The following is a 12,346-nucleotide window of genomic DNA, read 5'->3' on the forward strand; positions in this document are numbered from 1 at the left end:
AAAGTTTGAGGAGGTGGAGCAGCAAGAAGAACGGAGCGAGAGTCTGTAGGGCCGGCCTTAGCCCAGCAGCTGGTTCCGGGCTCGGGGGATAAACAGCAGCTGCTGCAGTTGACACACCTCCGCGCGCCAGGCGGGGCCTCGGATGGCCGCGCCCGCCCCGCGTAACCCAAGTGGGTAAAATACGGGCTCTAATGATACACGCCTTGTACCCCTTGACGGGTATATCATAATAATATACATCGTGTACACATACGGTGTTTTCAGAAACTGCGGGAAATTAAAGCAAAGTGATGACAGTGTTAACGTTGGGATTACAGATGATTTTTATTATGATGATTTATAAATTTTAAAGTATTTTTATTTTTTCAATTTTCCTAAAAATGATTTTTGTCATCAGGGTTATTACTGTTTAACAATCGCCTTTAGGGAATTCCTCTGTTGCTCAGCGGTAACTCGAACCCGACTAGTTTCCATGAGCCCTCGGGTTCCACCCCTGGCCTGCTCATTGGGTTAAGGATTCCGCGATGTGGTAAGCTGCGTGTAGGTCGCAGCCCTTGCTGCTATCTGGGGTTACTGTGGCTGTGGTGTAGACCAGCAGCGGCAGCTCGGATTGGACCCTTAGCCTGGGAACTTCCCTAAGCCGCGGGCACGGCCCTGAAAAAACAACAACAACAAAAACAGCTTTATAAAGTAAATAGACTCCTGAAGTTTGTAAATAGCTTTCTGAAACACAATGAGGAAAGCGTAAAGGACTAGATGTTTGCTTAAAAGAAAACTCTGGTGAAACCTTTGGTAAACAGAGATATGTGTGTAACTGCTACCTAGTTTGTTTTAAAAGTTTTAATTTTTGAATACTAGGTTTTCTTAAAGTTAGAACGGTCCTTAGTTGCAAAATCATAATGTGAGTCATGCATCCTCTCTCCTTCGAAAATAAAGCAAGTAGTTTTCCATCCAAATATGTCTTTTTGAATATCTGACCCATGTGTAAGAGACTGGAAGACTGTGATGCCCACTCTTCTATGACTCCCCCCTCCCCAGATTGAGCTAGGAAGCCTTGTGTAAAATTTATGGTACTCTTCAATGGGGGGAAGGGAGGAAATGCCGCTGGTCTGTTAGGGCTTGGCTGTCTGATCAGCAGGTCAAACTGCACAAAGTTTCTAGAAACAAAATAATGTGGATGTACCTGCACTGCAACATTGTTTAGGTGCCTCTGTGACTGGATGATAAAGGACAATAGGAAGACAGGCAGTGATAATTATTAGAGGAAGAAAAACAAGAAAATACAGGTCCATTTATTTAAAGGGATGTTAACAGAATAAATGATCAGCAAACCACATTAAACCAAATCAGCAAACATAACCAGTATATATTAATATATCACATTAAAACTTTCACACTCCAAATGTATCCCTTTCTTCGTTTGGTCTTTTTTTTTTTTTTTTTTTTTTTTTTAGGGCCGCACCCTCAGCATATGGATGTTCCCAGACTGGGGGTGGAATCAGAGCTACAGCTGCCCGCCTACGCCAGAGCCACAGCAACGCCGAATCCAAGCCATGTCTGCAAACTACACCACAGCTCACGGCAACACCAGATCCTTAACCCACTGAGTGAGGCCAGGGATCGAACCTACAACCTCATGGTTCCTAGTCAGATTTGTTTCTTCTGCGCCACAATGGGAACTCCTAGAATTTTGTACTGCAGAAAATTACTATAGAAAACAAAACACTTTAGGAGATAGACCATAAATTAGGCCGCAAAAGAAATTTAAATTCCATCATACAGTGTTTGTAAGACAGAATGCAATAAAGTTAGAAATAACTAACAAAAGGAGAGCTAAAAATGCCATTTGTTTGGATATTAAATAACATAATTATAATAAAACATAAGTTAGAAAGTCAATCATAAAAGAGACTAAAAAAGATTTTCTTGTGGGGTTCCCGTTGTGGCTCAGTGGTTAACGAATCCGACTAGGAACCATGGGTTCGATCCCTGGCCTCGCTCAGTGGGTTAAGGATCCGGCGTTGCCGTGAGCTGTGGTGTAGGTCACAGACACGGCTCGGATCCCATGTTGCTGTGGCTGTGGTGTAGGCCGGCAGCTACAGCTCCAATTCAACCCCTAGCCTGGGAACCTCCATATGCCACAGGTGCAGCCCTAGAAAAGACGATAAAAAAAAAAAAAGAAAAAAGAAAAATTTTCTTGTATGATAATGAAAATGTTCTATATCAGTATTTGTGAAAAACATCTATACCAACACTTAGAGTGATATTCATAATTTTAAATATTGTTACCCGGAAACAAGTACAATTTGACGAAAACCAAATATTTAACCCAATAAGTCATAAGAAAAATCAACAGAAAAATCCCAAACATCAAGGATACTAAAATGTTGTTTATAAATGGCTACCATCTATTCTTCCCGTTCTCACAGTCAGATGGTGCTTCTAAGACATGATGTCTAGGGAGTTCCCTTCATGGCTCAGCGGTTAATGAACCCGACTAGGATCCATGAGGATGCAAGTTTGATCCCTGGCCTCGCTCAGTGGGTTAAGGTTCTGGCGTTGCCATGAGCTGTGGTGTAGGTCGCAGAAGCGGCTTGGATCTGGCGTTGCTGTGGCTGTGGTGTAGGTCACAGACGTGGCTTGGATCCCTCACTGCTGTGGCTGTGGTGTAGGCCGGCAGCTGTAGCTCTGATTCGACCCCTAGCCTGGGAACTCCATATGCTGTGGGTGCGGCCCTGAAAAGACAAAAGATGAGAAACAAACAAACAAACTTCTGAGACTAGGTCTTAGGAAGCCTTGTGGCTTTTATTTGGGTGTCTTGGAACACTTACTCTTCAGGGTGTGTCAAAAGAACCAGTCACCATGTTAAAAGAAAACAAACCCTCATGGAGCAACACCCAGTGAACCATGAGAGACAATAATAAACACCCGTTTCAGTCCAGTAAGCACTGAGTGGTTGGTCATACAAACATAGACAAGTGGCAGAGAATTAAATAATAAAGACAAGGACCAGAATCAGTAAAATTTAAGTTACAAAAATAGGATTATCAAGAATAAAACCTGTTTCAAATAAAAGCAAATAAGGTAGATAAAACACTAGTCAGACTGGTCAAGAAAAAATGTTGCAAATTAACAAAATACAGATTTTTTTTAAAGGAGGAACAAATGTAGACACCATAGATATTTTAAACCAATAAAAGTATATTGTAAATAATTATTAGCTAATTAAATTGGAAGCTCTGGTAAAATGAATAAAGGCCTAGGAAAAATATTAAATGCTAGAACTGGCAGGAAGAAAGAATTTGAACAGATTAATAAGCAAGTGAAGTAATTAGCAAAGCCCTTTCCTCCCAAATAAGCCTAGGCCCAAATGGAGTTGCAAGCAAGCCCTCCTGGACTTCCTAGTAAGAGTTATCCTTTTTTCTACAGTTGCTGCTGAAAAAGGATGAAGAGGAAAAGCTGCCCATGTCATTTTATGAAGCTAGTGTCATCATGATTCCCAAAGAAAATATGAGAAAACTGAAACCCCTATTTCCTTTATGAAAAATTGGTGCAAAAATTCAAAAAGAAATAATTAGTCGAATTCAACATTACTACCAAAACAAAAAATAAGCAAAACCAGAACAAAGCACTGACAATAACATTCGGGAGCCCCCTGGCTTTTAATGTCCCAACTCACATATAATAAGCACCATGAAAACCTGAGTCTTATCTGGTCTGTTCACAGATGCTAGGTTCCTGGAGCAGTTCTTGGCTGGGTAAATGTTCCTTTGAAGAGTGAAAGAACAGGGCAGGATAAGACTTCTGTTTATATTACATGGTGTAGTGTCCTGGATTTGAGCCATGTTACAACTAAAATGCCACCGTGGGGAGAAGATGGGCAGATAAATGCTGCAGGGGAGGAAGAATCCTAAGAGGGGGCTGGGGTGGTGATAAGAGGGCAGAAGGGAGTTTGCTTATGGACCAGAGGCTCCAGATCATACAAGGAACCCTGTGAGTTTTGTTTGTTTGTTTGTTTGGTGGTGGTGTTGTTTTGTCTTTTTGCCTTTTCTAGGGCCGCTCCCACAGCATATGGAGGTTCCCAGGCTAGGCGTTGAATCGGAGCTGCAGCCACCAGCCGACGCCAGAGCCACAGCAACACGGGATCTGAGCCGCATCTGTGACCTACACCACAGCTCATGGCAACGCCGGATCCTTAACCCACTGAGCGAGGCCAGGGATCGAACCCATGGTTCCTAGTCGGATTCGTTAACCACTGAGCCACGACGGGAACTCCAGGAACCCTGTGCTGTTATGATTCACCAATAATAGCACAAGCCCCATGAGGAACAGGGAGCCTCCTCACAGAAAACAGGAAATCTGTTAAAAGAACAGGAGAAAGAAACTAGTTGCCAAGGTCCTCTTCTTCCTCCCCCGCCTCTTTTTCTTCTACTGTCTACAAAGCGCTTGATTGTTGCAAAGAAGGAAAGAGACAAGGTCTGTGTCCTTCTGTGACTGTCTGAAGGGATAACATCCACTGAGGAAATTAGAAAACACTTGTACAGCTGTGTATGAATAGGTTCCTAATAAAATACACGGAAGAGCTGAGGGCACGAGATACAGAGTAGAAGAGGGACAGACAGGGAGCGCTCATTCATTGATCGAGGTCAGTTTTGAATCAAATCTTGAAGTAAATATTGGAATTGGGCAGAAGAGAGGCAGGCAATCCATTCAAATGGCAAGGAGAGCATCAGGTTGGGAGCTGGTAAGATGAAAGAATCGTAATTAGAAGGTCCTTGTGCTCAACTCCTGCCCAGGATTAGAATCTGCCGTGAACACCCACTCAGTTGTTCGCTAGCAGCTCTTGTTGTTGTTGTTGCTTTTTCTAGGGCTGCAGCCACAGCATATGGAGGTTCCCAGGCTAGGAGTCGAATCAGAGCTGCAGCAGCCAGCCTACACCACAGCCACAGCAACACCAGATATGAGCCATGTCTGCCACCTACACCACAGCTCGTCGCAATGCAGGATCCTCAGGTTTTATCCTAGTTCTGTCTTTCCTGAATGTGAGAGCATGGACAAGTTCCTAAATTTCTTTGTGCTTCACTTTCCTCATCTGTAAAATGGGAATAATAATATTATTATCATTATTATATCTACCACATAGAGTTGCCATTAGAAATGAATGAGTTGGAGTTCCCATCGTGGTGAAGCAGAAATGAATCTGACTAGGAACCATGAGGTTGCAGATCAATCCCTGGCCTTGCTCGGTGGGTTAAGGATCTGGCGTTGTCGTGGGCGGTGGTATAGGTCACAGGCGAGGCTTGGATCCTGCATTGTTGTCTGTGGCTGTGGTGTAGGCCGGCAGCTGTAGCCCCAGTTCCGCCCCTAGCCTGGGAACTTCCATGTGCCGTGGGTGCATCCTTAAAAAGCAAAAAAAAAAAAAAAAAAAAAAAAAGAATGAGTTGATGTATGCAAAGCATGTAAATCAGTGGCAGGCATGTAAATGCTCAGTAAGTGTTAGCTCCATTGCTCTTATTATTACTATTGGCTCCAGCTCTACAACTGAGGACTCATGTCTCCCTGGCAACACTGCATCGCTCCTCAGTTATTCCAACATGCATCTCCCTCTCAGGCAAAGTAGCCCAAGGGAACTATTTCATTTTAGGCCATAAATTTCTATTTTAACTCTCTAGGGTTAGACTGTAGACTCCTCAAAGGAAAGAAGTCTGTTTTGAGACTGACAAGAACCTTTATCAACTCTTCCTGAGACCACAGTCACAGCTTCCCAGCTGGGCTTCTCCAAGGGCAGTGTCTTTCAAACCACATTCTAGTCGCTTCCTGCATTACCTTCCTAAAGCGGGTGTCTCTTGCTAAAAAAAAAAAAAAAAAATCATTTAGAAATACATATAAGCCATATATATATGTTAAACATTTCTAGAATCCACATTAAAAAGGTAAAAAGAAATAGGCAGAATTAATTTTAATATTTAACATCTTAACTCAGTATACCCAAAACATTATTCATTCTATATGTGAACAATTAAAAAAAATTTGTGATATTTAAAATTCTTTGTCTTTTGATACTGGGTCTTTGCAATTTTTTTTTTTTTTGGAAATAATTATTTAACCTCTGTGAGACTCAGTTGCCTCATCTGCAAAAGAAAAATGAGGAGTTCCTGCTATGGCAAAGTGGGCTAAGAAGCCGACTGCAGCAGCTTGGGTTGCTGTGGAGGCATGAGTTCTATCCCTGGCCCAGTACAGTGGGTTAGAAACTCAGTGTTGCCACAGCTGTGGCATAGATCTCAGATACAACTCAGATTCAATCCCTGGCCTGGGAACATCCATAGGCTGTGAATGCGGCCTTAAAAAAAAAGTTTCTATAAGTTTGTGGACGATGAAAATGTCATAATGCACATGAATCCCATTGTACTTGTTTCCTGTCACCACAGACTCAGCGGCTTGAAACAGCGGGACTTTGTCATTGCACAGTTTGGGGGAGGGGGTGGGGTCAGAAGTCCACTTGTGCTAAAATCAAGATGATGGTAGAGCTGCATGCCTTCCGGAGGCTCCAGCAGAGAAGTCCTTGCCTTGCCTTTTCCAGCTTCTCAGGGCTGCCTGCATCCCTTGGTTCCTGGCCGCCTCCTTCCTCTTCAGATCCAACAGTATGGGGTCTTCGAGGCCGTACCTTTGAACTCTGCTTCTGTCATCACATCTCCTTCTCTGACTGTGAACTTCTCGCCTCCTCTTTCCCATGTTAGGATTCTCGTGGTTCTATGGAGCCTACCGGATTAATCCAGGCATGTCGCCCCAGTTCAAGGTCTGTACCCTTAATCACATCTGCAAAGTCCCTTTTGCCGTGTAAGGTGACACGTTCACATCAGCTGGGCATTGGGATGTGGGCATATCTGAGGGGCTGTTATTCTGCCTACCACACCCGTGTATTACTGGGAGCCACTGGGAGCCCTTAACACATGTTCTCTTTTACTACTAGAAAATTGGGTTATTGTTCTTGACAACATGGTGTTACTTAGATGCCTCTGTATTTGTATTTTGTGACTGTCTCATCTCGGGCACGCAGCAGAGCGTGGCATGTATTTACTCACTGACTCGTACAGTTTGTCCATCAGGCACCTTCCACCTGTAAGTCGTGGTTACTAAACAACTGGGCATATCGTTCCCACCCTCATGAGCATGTCCCATCAAGTGTGGATATAGAACAGGTGCTCAACTATTTATTAAATGAATTAATTAAGCAAAGCAGCTTACTTACACTTCTGAGAAGCACATCAGCACCTTAGTTTCGCTACACTCTTTCCCTGGAATGCTCTTTCTGTTTGTGCTTGTCAAAACCTGTCCATCCTTTGACTAGGCTCAAATACCTGCTTCGCTCTTTTATTTTGCTTTTGCTTTTCAGGGCCACACCTGTGCAGTATATGGAAGTTTCCAGGCTAGGTGTCGAATCGGAGCTGCAGCTGCCAGCCTATACCACAGCCACAGCAGCGCTGGATCTGAGCCACGTATGTGACCTACACCACAGCTCGCGCCAATGCCGGATCCTTAACACACTGAGCAAGGCTAGGGATTGAACCTGCATCCTCATGGATATTAGTCAGGTTCATAACCCCCTGAGCCACAACAGGAACTCCCTTGCTTTGCTCTTTTTGAGGAAATGGACATTGTTAAGTTGTAACTGAACATGCTTCTTGCCCTGCTTCGTCAGCTAAGAAACATAATGCAAAGTTGATGGCCTTTTTCTCTAGTAACTCCAAACTTAGTGGATGCTCTCTTCTAACTTTGGCTTTTATTTTCTTTCATAACTTCCTTGACTCGTTCCAGTATTTCTTTTATAGTCTGTGCATTTTTCCTAAGCTACCTTATGTCATTTGAGAAATGAAGCAAGAGTAAGTCAGTTGTTTAAAATGTATTATCCTTCTCTGTCAGTCAGCCAGGCCCTCTAGGAAGCAGATGCCAAGATAAAGTTAGAACAAGTGCAAGACAACTGTTGGAGGTGATGCCTATGAAAGATCAAGGGGTGAAGGAGTGGAAGGAGGCAGGCAGAGCCTTCAGACTTGCCGTGTGGGTTCAGCGTCTATGAAAGGACAGGAAGAAGGACTCTTGGGCAGGAAAAGCCTCTTACTACAGCACAGTTCTAAGGAAGTCTCTTGGCTAGCCCACATCCTGGAGTCAAGTTTGCCCAGAACGGAGTGCTTCTTTGGGTAGAAACAGCCGGACCCTCACATCCTGCCATGCTCTGTCACTGGCCCGGGCTGAAGGATTGAGTGTGGCTTTGGATCAAATGCGGTGGTGCACTGTTGACAATCACCAAGACATGGAAGCAACCTAAATGCCCGTCAACAGATGAATGGATAAAGACGTGGTACATATACACAATGGAATACTACTCAGCCATGAAAAGAATGAAGTCTCGCCATCTGCAGCAACATGGATGGACCTAAAGATTATCAGACTAAGCTAAGTTAGAAAGAGAAAGAAAGACAAATACCATATGAGTATCACTTATATGTAGAATCTTAAAAAATGATGCAAATGAACTTATACATGAAACAGAAATAGACCCAAAGACATACAAAACAAACTTACGGTTACCAAAGAGGAAAGAGGTGGGGGGAGCATAAATTAGGATTTAGGATTAATATTTACACACCATGGTATATATAAAATAGATGACCAAGAAGGACCTACTTGCATAGCACAGGGAACTATGCTCAGTATTTTGTAATATCCTATAAGGGAAAAGAATGTGAAAAACAACATAAAACCTGAATCACTTTGCCATATATCTGAAACTCACACAACATTGAATCAACTACACTTTAATATAAAAAAAAAAACAATGCTGTGGCAGATTCCATAGGTAGGGCAGGTACAGGCTGTCTGCTCACAGGCTACCTGTTACCTGTATGGAGATGGGAGCCAGGTCCTTCCGGATCTACCCTGCACAGTCCTTGAAGCAAATCCTGTCTTGTTCCCTTGGCGACCTCTCCCATATTACTGGTGTCCAGCTACCATTTCATAAGTTATTTCTTTTCATAGAACCAGTTGGTAATGTAACAGAAATAGTATGATGGGGTAGGAAGAATTTGTGTTTGAGACACAGAAAAATCTGGATTCATACTGCAGGTTTTTTTTCCAGCCAAATCTGTATTTTTTTTTGCCCACGTCTGTCACATGCACAAATTCCTGGGCCAGGGGTCAAACCTGTGCCACGGCAGTGACAACACTGGGTCCTTAACCCATTGAGCCACCAGGGAACTCTGAATCTGTATTAGATTAGTTGGACTTGAATGCAAGTTCTCTAAGCCCTTTAAAATCATCTGCTAAGGAGTTCCCGTCGTGGCGCAGTGGTTAACGAATCCAACTAGGAACAATGAGGTTGCGGGTTCGGTCCCTGCCCTTGCTCAGTGGGGTAACGATCCGGCGTTGCCGTGAGCTGTGGTGTAGGTTGCAGACGCGGCTCGGATCCCGCGTTGCTGTGGCTCTGGCGTAGGCTGGTGGCTACAGCTCCGATTCAACCCCTAGCCTGGGAACCTCCATATGCCGCGAGAGCGGCCCAAGAAAATGGCAAAAAGACAAAAAAAAAAATAATAATAAAAAATAAAATCATCTGCTAAAATGAGATTGTTTCATGCTACAGAGCTGCTGGGAGGATTAAATAAAATGCTTATTATTCAGTGCCTGATGTTGAGGAGGCATTAAAGAAATATTCTTCTTTGCTTTACTTTCAAATAATACATTATTGTGAGATAAAGCACTTTTATATATACTTTCGCAACTGATTTAGATGAGGTATTGTTACTTCTAAAAAGTTATGACTAAGAGGGTTAGTGGCTGATTCAAGGTCACACAGCCAAACCAGAGGCAGAGTGGGGACTTGACTGTGAGTTCTCTGGCTTAGGGTTCAGCAATCTTTATGTACTATTGGTGGTTTTCAAAAAAGGGAGCAGCAGTGTCCCATCATAGAGCCACCATCAGAAACACGTGTGGCCATGTGCTGGTGTTAATCAGTGTCAAAGTGGCCAGGGAGAGATGTTGGGCTGACAAATATGGGGGGAAAAAAGGTGAATGAGTAATTGTGGTGAATGAAAAAGTGAATAGGGAAATGCATATATTTTTCAAAGAAGCCTATTGATAGAATAAGGCGTTTTTAGACATAAATGGACTGGCCAGAAAACTGCTTAAGAAAAATGGCTTTTCCCATGCCTAAAGATGCAACTGGAAGAGATTCTTTCCAGATTTCCCGACACCTGCTCTCATGACTCTACTTTCTGTTTCCTGCCTGGTGCATGGCACACAGCAGGTGCACCGTAATGCTTGAGCCAAATATGGGCTTAAGCCATCTGCCTTCTGTGCTCTGTCAGAACTTATTCCTAACACTTAAACGTTTTAGGAATAAAATTGGCTTTGAGATGCTTGGATTATGCCTAAAAGTAGCCTCCTCCTAAAGGAAGATACGCTGGAGTCATTTTAAGACTGTTTCTGCGCTTTGTCGTTGTTCTCCCTTGAAGTGGCCAGCATGTTAACCGGAGACTGCTCATGATAGCTCATGCCCGCCAAGCCATGTGCATAGCTTCCTGTTCTCTTTTCTCTTCCCATTTATACACTGGAGCTGCTCCATCTGCCAGCAAAGTTAATGGTTACAAGATGGGATTCTTGACCATTCTCAAGTATCCATGACCCCTTCCATCCGTGAGGCATTCTCAAGGTTAGTTTCATTCCCGGGGCCCGTGGGCTAAAAAGTCAGATGTTTTTGCAATGGCCTCATCACATCTGGTTTTCCTGGGGTAAACTGAGGAACTGCTTCTTTCTCTGACCTCCTTTGCGTGAAAGCCAATGCTGAGCCTGTGCCCTCAGTGTCCCTGCACAGGCTGGGCACAGAATGTGACACTGGGAAAGGAGGGCTGGAGAAGGAGGGAGGGCAGAGCTTTGCAGGTAGGTGCTGAGGTGGGAGCTGGGCTGAGGGCTTGTCTGGAAGCAGTGTCATCCCTTCCTGATGCCAGCGGCCACGCATCCTCATGACAGAATAACGGTTTTGAAGAAAAAGGCTGTGTTGCCCTGAGGGTTCTGGAATCTTCTCAACATAGGTAGAGTCACAGTTAGCCCTTTGTCAGAAAGAGAAACGTGAGGGGACATAAACATGCCTTCAGGACACTTTTCTGCCTCAGGCATCAGCGTCTCTTTTTCAATCATTAATCCAAGGTATTCTGGAGGTTTGAAATTGAGCTAGTCTTACCGGCCACCCTTTCAGTGTGGCTTGGCACCACTGGAAGTGCCCTCAATGACAACAAATCATTCCCCTTGCTTTCAAACACACTGGGCAATTAAAAATTGCTTGCGACTCTGGGGCACCGTCACATAATACAAATGAAGTTTTTGCCTAATGTCCTTCTCTTGAGAGATTTTAAAAGAAAGTGTTATTACTTTCAATAATGGTTTGGATGTATCTTATTTACATGAAGGGGAACCTCTGCCCTGTTTCAAAGTACTTCCTGAGCAAGGACGCTCCTGTGCTCGTGCAGACAGTGGATCCACAAATTGTATCATGAAGGGATCTTTGTGATTCTCAGATTTTTTTTTTTTAAGTAAGATCTCCAACATCAGGAAGGTTTTGCGTACTCGCATTGTTCTAGAATGACATTCTAGAGTTTTCTAAATACATACTTTTTCCCTCATGCCTTTCTCCAACTCTTTGCCCTTGAAATTGTACTTACTCTTCAAGAGGCAGCTCAAAGGGTCTCTTGGCTGACTTCCCTCCCAACAACAACAAAAACAAAAAACCAGTAATCTTTCCTAAACCCTAAAGCATTTGTCTTGGACACTTTTATGCAAGTTATTAGAAGATTCTCTAAATAGTTATTTGTGCTCAGATACGATCTTTTTATATTTTAAGTTCTTTCAAGGCAAAGATTACTTTAAATTTCTCATAAACACAACAAATATTGAAATGATAGATACTGAGAAACTACATATTTTCAATAGTGGGGATTTAGAAAACTGATCAAAACTTTTGTGAGTCTCATGATATAACCTTATTTCTGACTCATCAATCTGTCAGTTTCATGAATTAACTGTAAAAAAGATCTGCTTAAACACACACGATCTATAATAGATAAAGAAAAGACCAGTGATTTTGTTGATTATAAAAGTTTTAAAAAGTGCTAGTTAATAAGTTGGAGGCTGGTCAGTTCCTAAATGTTTTCTTCCATCTTTGGCATATGTCTGTTTATGAATATGTATATGTGTGTATGGATATATACACAAACACACACATACACAGTGTGTGTGTGTGTATATATATATATATATAATATTTAGTTAAAATTCCTACCTCGTACTTACTTACCATTCT

This window comes from Phacochoerus africanus, chromosome 13 (genome assembly GCF_016906955.1).
Source record: "Phacochoerus africanus isolate WHEZ1 chromosome 13, ROS_Pafr_v1, whole genome shotgun sequence".
Classification (NCBI taxonomy): domain Eukaryota; kingdom Metazoa; phylum Chordata; class Mammalia; order Artiodactyla; family Suidae; genus Phacochoerus; species Phacochoerus africanus.